Here is a 9,698-nt window from a genome sequence, read left to right as displayed (position 1 = left end):
TCTTGCGTATTTCTCTGCATCTCTGTCAGCATGTTTATGATTCTTATTTTGAATTCTTTTTCAGGAAGACTGGCTAGGTCTGTCTCCTTCTCTGGTGTTGTCTCTGTGATCTTTGTCTGCCTGTAGCTTTGCCTTTTCATGGTGATAGGAATAGTTTGCAGAGCTGGGACGAGTGACGGTTGGAAGAACTTCCCCTCTTGTTGGTTGTGGTCCTCCTCTCCTGGGAGAATAGCGACCTGTAGTGGCTTGTGGTGGGCAGCTGCACGCAGACACGGTTTCTGCTTCCTGCCCGGCTGCTATGGAGTTTATCTCCGCTGTTGCTGTGGGCGTGGCCTGGCTCAGGCAGCTGCTCCAAAGTGGTGGAGTTGCGTTGGAGGGGGAGTGGCTGGGAGGCTATTTATCTCTGTAAGGGGCCTCCCTGCTCCCTGCAACCCAGGGGTTAGGGTGCCCAGAGATCCCCGGATTCCCTACCTCTGAATTAAGTGTCCCGCCCTGCCCCTTTAAGACTTCCAATAAGCACCCGCTAAAAGAACACAACGACCACAAAAGTATATATATATATTTTAAATTAACAAAAATTTTTTTTAATTAAAAAAAAAAGGTGTCCGCTCGTTTTTCTTTATTCTCCGTCGCCAGCCTCAGGCATCTGCTCACCAGTCTTGCTGCCCTGTTTCCCTAGTATTGGGGTCCCTATCCCTTTAAGACTTCCACAAAGTGCTCGCCAAAACAAAACAGCAAAAAAAAAAAAAAAAAATGGTCGCTCACTTTTCTGGTGTCCTCCAGCGCCAGGCCACTGGTGCCCACTCAAGTGTTCTTGCTGCCCTGTTTCCCTAGTATTGGGGTCCCTATCCCTTTAAGACTTCCAAAAAGCACTCGCCAAAACAAAACAGCAAAAAAAAAAAATTGGTCGCTCACTTTTCTTATGTCCTCCAGCACCCAGCCTCCGGTGCCCGCTCACTGTTCTTGCTGCCCTGTTTCCCTAGCATCCAGGGCCCCCTGGGCACGTACTGTGTCTGCACTCTGGCCTGGATGGCTGGGGCTGGGTGTTCGGCAGTCCTGGGCTCCGTCTCCCTCCCGCTCTGTCTATTCTTCTCCCGCCAGGAGTTGGGGGGATGGGCGCTCGGCTCCCGCCGGGCCGGGGCTTGTATCTTACCCCCTTCGTGAGGCGCTGGGTTCTCTCAGGTGCAGATGTGGTCTGGATATTGTCCTGTGTCCTCTGGTCTTCATTATAGGAAGGGTTGTCTTTGTTATATTTTCATAGATATATGTGGTTTTGGGAGGAGATTTCCGCTGCTCTACTCACGCTGCCATCTTCCGCCCAGCCTCTGTCATGTACTTTTTAAAATGGAAATAACAGGTGTTCACCAGTAGGAATTTGTTTAAATTATATGTACTTCCTTAATAATGTGGGGCCATTAAAGTGATGGCAAGGATGTGTAATAACAGGAGAACATGATATGGGCTTTGTGAAAACATACCATACCCTTTATAGTATAATCAAATTCGTAAGTCTTTGTGTATATGTCTATGTGTTCTGCACATATTCATAAATAACAATGTGAAAGTAGATAATGATTTTCTCTGGCAAGGAATATTTGGTGGCATTTTCCATTATAATTCCATTATATGTTTTTATTTCTCATAAACATTGATTTGATTAAACTGATAAATTATGTACAGTAGAATTTGAAAATTATTAATATGAATCCTTACAGTTAAGGACTCCTAGTAAGATTGCTCTACATTGTATGATGGATAAGATCAAAATTAAGGACTAGGACTCAGTCAGTATTAAAAAAATTTTTTTTGCTTTGAATACACAAATTAATGAGTGTGATCAACCAACTTTGTAGCTAATAAGTGACACATCTTGAGGTATAAGCCAGGGAACAAGCAATATTGGAGATGGCAGTAAAGTATACATATATTGTGGGCACTTAAAGATAAAAATATCCTTTAAAAAAAAGGTATACATGATTAGGGGACATAGAATGATGGCAGCAGAGCCTCTAAGAAGAAAGAGCAGCTTTCAGTGCTGTTTCATGCTTACTGGACTCCAGTGATTATTTTAAGTGTACTAGGTTAAGAGGTGTTACTTACAATGTATATCTAATAGATTCATTTTATTAGGTTTCTGAGCTATATTATCACAGGATACTAGTACTTAATTAAGATTCAAGCTGTCTCAGTTTGTATAGTGTTTTGGGGATAAGACCACCTTCAGGTTCTGTGATTTGCTTGGAGGACTCAATTGGATTTATGATGATACTGCAGTGAAAAGATACAAAGTATAAAAGGAACAGGTGCATAAGAGATGTCTGGAGGAAACCTTCCAAGAGTCCTCTTCCCAAGGCATTACACAGAACTCACCTCCTCCAGCACTGAATTGTGGCCACGTGTGAAATGTCTGCAATAAGACATCATTAGGTTGTGACAAAGTGATGTGAAACAGTCTAGCTTGCACCAAGTCCTGAATTAATGTCTCCTTTCCCCATCTGGTATACTGCACTGCTTTTGTTGAAAACCCCGTTGGGACTTGAGTACCTGAGGTGGTAGGCAGGAGTCACACCCCCACTGTTATGGCTTGAATTCTTTGCTGTGAGGAGGCATATCCTCTCAGGAGTTGGTGGCATTCTGTGTCACAAGCAGTCAAAATATCCATGCCCATATTGCACTTAGCTATGGGAACCACGGTGACTGGCATGTGAAGTGTCCCAAAGGACTCTACCCACAAGTACATACGCTACTTAAATCACACAATCAGATAAGCACTATGGGTTGTCATGTTCTCACTCAACCCCACCCCATGCCCGCAACATCACCAGTTTAATCTTTAACCCTTCAGGGACATAGAACAATTATCATGTGGGCCCCAGTACTGAAAAGCTCCAGAAAAGTCTGAATTCCCCTGATTTCTCATTTTATCCTGACAGAATAGGGCCACTGGTCTGGGACACAGAGACCTTGGTCCCATCCCTAACTGCATCATTTGGCCTGAGACATTTGGATTTGCAACGTCCCCTCATCAAACATCATCCAGGCAGCATGGGATTTTCCTGACTTCCAGCCATGTCTATACTTGAACTTTTTTAAAATTAAGGTATCGATATACACTCTTATGAAGGTTTCACATGGCACTGTGGTTACTACATTCACCCATATAATCAGAGGCCCCATACCCCATTGAGTCACTGTCCATCAGTGTAGTAAGATGCCACAGAGTCACTACTTCTCTGTGCTACAGTCTTCCCTGTGATCCCCCCTACAGCGTGTGTACCAATCATAATACCTCTCCATCTCCTTCTCCCTCCCTCCATGCCCACCCTCCCCCACCCCTCCCCTTTGGTAACTGCTAGTCCCTGCTTGGAGTCTGTGAGTCTGATGCTATTGTTCCTTCAGTTTTGCTTTGTTGTTAAGACTCCACAAAGGAGGGAAATCATTTGGTACTTGTCTTTCTCTGCCTGGCATATTTCACTGAGCATAATACCCTCTGGCTCCATCCATGTTGTTGCAAATGGTAGGATTTGTTTTCTACTTATGGCTGAAGAGTATTCCATTGCGTATATGTACTACATCTTTATCCATTCATTTACTGATGGACACTTAGGCTGCTTCCATATCTTGGCTATTGTAAATAGTGCTGTGATAAACATAGTGGTGCATATGTCTTTTTGAATCTGAAAACTTGTTTTCTTTGGGTAAATTTCTATGAGTGGAATTCCCAGGTCAATTGGAATTTTTTTTAATGGCTTTTCTTCTTTATCACAATTTCAAGTGATTCAAATTGCAAACAAAATGGACATTCACTAATGTTTTTCCTAAAGAAGATGACAAAAACAACCTTTGCTATTTTTTACCCCATATCATCCATTTTCAGTTATACAGAGTATAAGTACATATCCTAGATACATTTTGTATATCTGACTTAGACTACTGAGAAACATTGAGTTCCATAGCTTTCTTTTGACTATTTACTATGTAAAGTGTTTTTTATTAAGGTATTATTGATATACACTTTTATGAAGGTTTCACATGAAAAAAAATGTGATTACTACATTCACCCATGTTCTCATGTCCACCCCATACCCCATTGCAGTCATTGCCCAACACTACAGTAAAATGCCACAGTCACTCTTTGCCTTCTCTGTGCTACACTGTCTTCCACATGATCCCCCCCACCATGTGTGTCAATCATAATACCCCTTCACTCTCCCTCCCCAGCCGCCCTCCCACACCCCTCCCCTTTGGTAACCACTAGTCCTATTTTGGGGTCTGTGAGCCTGTTGCTGTTTTGTTCCTTCAGTTTTGCTTCGTTGTTAAACTCCACAAATGAGGGAAATCATTTGGTACTTGTCTTTCTGTGCTGGACTTATTTCACTTAGCATAACACCCTCCAGCTCTATCCATTTGTTGCAAATGGTAGGATTTTTCTTCTTATCGCTGAATAGTATTCCATTGTGTATATGTACTACATCTTCTTTATCCATTCATTTACTGATGGACACCTAGGTTGCTTCCAAATCTTGGCTATTGTAAATAGTGCTGCGCTAAACATAGGGGTGCATATGTCCTTTTAAATCTGAAAACTTGTTTTCTTTGGGTAAATTCCTAGGAGTGGAATTCGTGAGTCAAAATACTATAATAGTATTTCTATTTCTAGTTTTTAAAGGGATCTCCATATTGCTTTCTACAATAGTTGAACTAATTTACATTCCCACCAGCAGTGTAGGAGGTTTCCCCTTTCTCCACATCTTCACCATCATTTGTTGTTCCTAGTCTTTTTTATGTTGGCCATCCTAACTGGTGTGAGGTGATATCTCATTGTGGTTTTAATTTGCATTTCCCTGGGAATTAGCGATGGAGTATGTTTTCATGTGCCTGTTGGCCATCTGAATTTTTTCTTTATAGAACTGTCTATGCATATCCTTTGCCCATTTTTTAATAGGGTTATTTGCTTTTTGGGTGTCAAGGCATGTGAGTACTTTGTATATTTTGGATGTTAACCACTTGTCGGATATGTCATTTACAAATATATTCTCCCATACTGTAGGATGCCTTTTTGTTCTACCAATGGTGTCCTTTGCTGTATAGAAACTTTTTAGCTTGATGTAGTCCCATTTGTTCATTTTTGCTTTTGTTTCCCTTGCCCAAGGAGATGCGTTCAGGAAAAAGTTGGTCATGTTTATAAACAAGATATTTTTGCCTATGTTTTCTTCTAAGAGTTTTATGGTTTCATGACTTACGTTCAGGTCTTTGACCCATTTCGAGTTTACTCTTGTGTATGGAGTTAGACAATAATCCAGTTCCATTCTCTTATATGTAGCTGTCTAGGTTTGCCCAAACACCAGTTGTTGAAGAGGCTGTCATTCCCCCATTGTATAACCATGGCTCCTTTATCATATATTAATTGACCATATATTCTTGGGTTTATATCTGGGTTCTCTATTCTGTTCCATTGATCTATGGGTCTGTTCTTGTGCCAGTATCATATTGTCTTGATTACTGTGGCTTTGTAGTAGAGCTTGAAATTATGGAGCATAATCCCCCTTGCTTTATTCTTCCTTCTCAGGATTGCTTTGACCATTTGGGGTCTTTGGTGGTTCCATATTAATTTTAGAACTATTTGCTTTAGTTTGTTGAAGAATGCCATTGGTATTTTGATAGGGGTTGCATTGAATCTGTAGATTGCTTTAGGCAGGATGGCCATTTGACAACATTAATTCTTCCTGTCCATGAGCATAGGATGTATTTCCATTTATTGATATCTTCTTTAATTTCTCTCATGAGTGTCTTGTAGTTTTCAGGGTACAGGTCTTTCATTTCCTTGGTTAGGTTTATTCCTAGGTATTTTATTATTTTTGATGCAATTGTGAATGGAATTGTTTTCTTGATTTTTCTGCTCATTCATCATTAGTATATAGGGATGCGATAGATTTCTGAGTATTAATTTTGTATCCTGCAACTTTGCTGAATTAGTTATTAGTTCTAGTAGTTTTGGAGTGGATTCTTTAGGGTTTTTTATGTATGATATCATGTCATCTGCAAACAGTGTAGTTTAACTTCTTCCTTGCCAATCTGGATGCCTTTTATTTCTTTGTGTTGTCTGATTGCCGTAGCCAGGACTTCCAGAACTATGTTGAATAGAAGCATGGAGAGTGGGCATCCTTGTCTTGTTCCCGATCTTAGAGGAAAAGCTTTCTGCTTCTTGTTGTTAAGTATAATGTTGGTGTGGGTTTGTCATATGTGGCCTTTATTATGTGGAGGTACTTACCCACTATACCCACTTTGTTGAGTTTTTATCATGAATGGATGTTAAATTTTGTCAAATGGTTTTTCAGCATCTGTGGAGATCATGTAGTTTTTGCCCTTTTTGTTGATGTGGTGGATGATGTTTAATGATTTTCTAATATTGTACCATCCTTGCATCCCTGGAATAAATCCTACTTGATCATGATGGATGATCTTTCTGATGTATTTTTTAATTCAGTTTGCTAATATTTTGTTGAGTATTTTTGCATCTATGTTCCTCAGGGATATTGGTCTGTAATTTTCTTTTTTTGTAGTGTCTTTGTCTGGTTTTGGTATTACAGTGATGCTGGCCTCATAGAATGAGTTTGGAAGTACTCCCTTTGCTTCTACTTTTTGTAAAACTTTAAGGAGAATGGGTATTATGTCTTCTCTAAATGTCTGATAAAATTCACCAGTAAATCCATCTGGTCCAGGGGTTTTGTTCTTGAGTAGTTTTTTGATTAACAATTCAATTTCATTGCTGGTAATTGATCTGTTTAGATTTTCTGTTTCTTCCTGTGTCACCCTTGGAAGGTTGTATTTTTCTAGAAAGTTTTCCATTTCTAGGTTATCCATGTACTTGAACTTTTAAATTTCTCCCTCAGAGATCTTATTTCAACAGTCTTATTTTCAGCAATGCCATCAGTTGTTTAATGTTGAGTCAATGGGTCTTATTTGAGGCTGTCAAGTGACTTGGAGCAGATGGAGCTTCCTGCACAGGCCCTTCTGCTACCCCCAGTGATTGTCTGCAATCCTTGGGACACTATGGGACTTGGAAGATAGCATAGGAGTGGTCAAAACCTGAAGCATAGCTTCCTTGCTCTTCTTAGGAGCCACCTCTCATACTTCAGCCCCCACCCATTACACCAACTCACTCCTGTTAACAGGGATATTGTTTACAATCCATTTGTCCCTATGTCCCTATGCCCAGCACCTTAAGACAGCTCCTCCCTGGGAACCTGGCACTACCTTGAGGCCATGGGGCTGACAAACCCTTGCAGTTCCACCATACCATGGTATGTTTCTGAAAGTATGCCTTGCAGGATTGCAATTGCAAATGATTAATCAATACTCTTGAGCTTACTTTTCAAATAGTGACCAGAAATGTCCCAGCCCTTGTCAGGCCTGCAGCAACCTGCTAGGTCCAGGTGAAACTTGTGGAGCCCTCTAGAGCATGCCCAGGTTAGGTTCATTTGCCTGGTTGTTGACCTTTTTGATGCCTGGAACAAAAATTCTCCAGGCAATGAAAGTAAAGGCCTTGCCTCAAGGACTTGAGTCTAAGGATTTGAGGTGACAGGTGACATAAAATGAAAGGGAAGTGGCAATCAACAACAGAAAGCATGACCCAAATTAGCATGCAACTAATCACTCTCATTGTGGAATAGGAGAAACCTGAGTAGGCATTTCCCAACCCTCAACCAATCCCACTTCATGCTCTGAACAGCCTCCATCTTAATCCTGTCTAAAGCACTTTAAAAAGCCTCTTCTGCTGATGAGCGGAGACAGATTTGAGCTCAAGAGTGTCTCCTTGTTCCATTGCCATTAATAACACTCTTGCTTTTGCAAAATCTGGTGCCCCGTTTGGCTTAACGTGTGTTTCGGACAGTGGACCCTTGTTTGACTGCATTTCTTTGGTGACCCTGCTTACTGTACCAAACTGTCAAGGAGATAACTGATGCACAGTACCCTTTACCCTTAGGATTGACAACCAGTGCATAGCAATCTGCTCCAAGTATCTCATTGGCCAGGTCTACCCATGCAAATGTGTTGCTACAAGGAAGGTGGGAAAGTGAGCATTTAGCATTGCTGTTCCCTATAGTGAAGGTATAAGAAATGAGGGATTTGTGATGGGTAGTTGGTTCACTAGCCAACAGTGTCTATCCCAGAAGAACATAAAATTATGTTAATTGCAGCTTCATATGTAATAGCCAACCTATTACTCATCAGAGGGTATGCCAAAATGCTTAATTCATCCAGGCACACACAAGTAGGACAAGCTGAGCTTATTATTTGTTGCAGTGAGAGAGTACACCCATCACAGGAATGTGTCACATGGATAAGATGGTGTCAGAAATGATCTATTATAGGATTTGGGCTTTGGTTGGGTGGTTTGGGGGAGGGTCTAAGGAAGCAGGGTTCACTCTGGATTGGATGCTGTCAGAAGGCCAGGGCAACATTATCTCAACAAATTTTATCCTTTGGGAGGGCAGACTAGAGTGAGGATAAAGCTGTAAGTGGGAAAGAAGTAGCAGTTATTTGGCCAAGAGAGGACTATTTGAGATTGTGTGGTTTGTACAGTGACCTTGTTTTCATCTGTGTCTAAACAAAACTATGAAAGGGCATTGTTTTGTCTCACTTTACCACGGTCTCAGAGAAACATCAATTGAGGAGAGTATTCTGCAGTTCTTTTATGTCCCAAAGGAGAATAACAGGGCCTACCTGTGAGAGTCACACCAGCTCCCAGATGTCAGGGGCAGCTTTGCTTTTCGTTCTCAATCCATTCAATACAGCATTATACAGCCATCACTTGGAAGGACTTAGATTTTCAGTGACCGATATTAGAAAATGTATACCATATACTGAGTTTAGAACAATGGACACAGAACATGAGGCTTCACTTTAAAAATAAAATATGTATGTTGTCCCATGAGGACAAGCTTTCACTTTGGCCCTTTCAAGTTGTTTTTTTCCTGCCAAACCAATGTTACCACAGGGGCCAGAGTAAGCGGTTGGTATCTTCCTCGCTTCCACCCACACTATTCTACCTTGTCCATTCTTTAAACTGAGTTTTAGTCTCATCGTGAGATTATACAGAACATTATCCTCTCAATCATCTAGTGTCCCCTAAACAATCATTAATTTCTTGAGGATTGTATCTCCTTACTTGTTCCAACAATACTACTCCTGTCATAATATGAAGCACTACTGAGACAGGGACCATGGGTTTAGGTAGAGTAGGGTGAGGGCCTCCAGAAAAAAGCAAAGCAAGATAATTACAGTCAGAAGAATGTAACAATGTGCAAAGAAGTCCCTATCAAAACTCTGTGTTAAGCATTACCCAAAGTCAGAGTTACACTAATTCTCTAGGGTAAAGAAACCAGACTAGGAATACAGACATTCTTCAGTGAAAACAGGTAAAGCTGCAAAGGCCAAGAGCAACTTGGTCTGAAATGTTTAAATGTTCTCCAGATAAAGAAAAGTATCTTAGCATAACCCGGGACTTCATTGTGTCAATTAGATCATGACACTGTAAAATTTACCTTAGCCTGCTAAAAGGCCCAGCTTATTTTTAACTGTACCTATATGCTGTTTTTCCTTCTTTAATCCTAATCAAGTAATCTGCAATCTGGGCAAACGATTAATTTAGTAAGCAAGCCAAACTATAAACAACCCAAAAAGTTAAGAAGACT

Source organism: Manis pentadactyla, chromosome 15, assembly GCF_030020395.1.
Source record: "Manis pentadactyla isolate mManPen7 chromosome 15, mManPen7.hap1, whole genome shotgun sequence".
In the NCBI taxonomy this organism is placed as follows: domain Eukaryota; kingdom Metazoa; phylum Chordata; class Mammalia; order Pholidota; family Manidae; genus Manis; species Manis pentadactyla.
Note: the sequence above shows the minus strand (reverse complement) of the source record.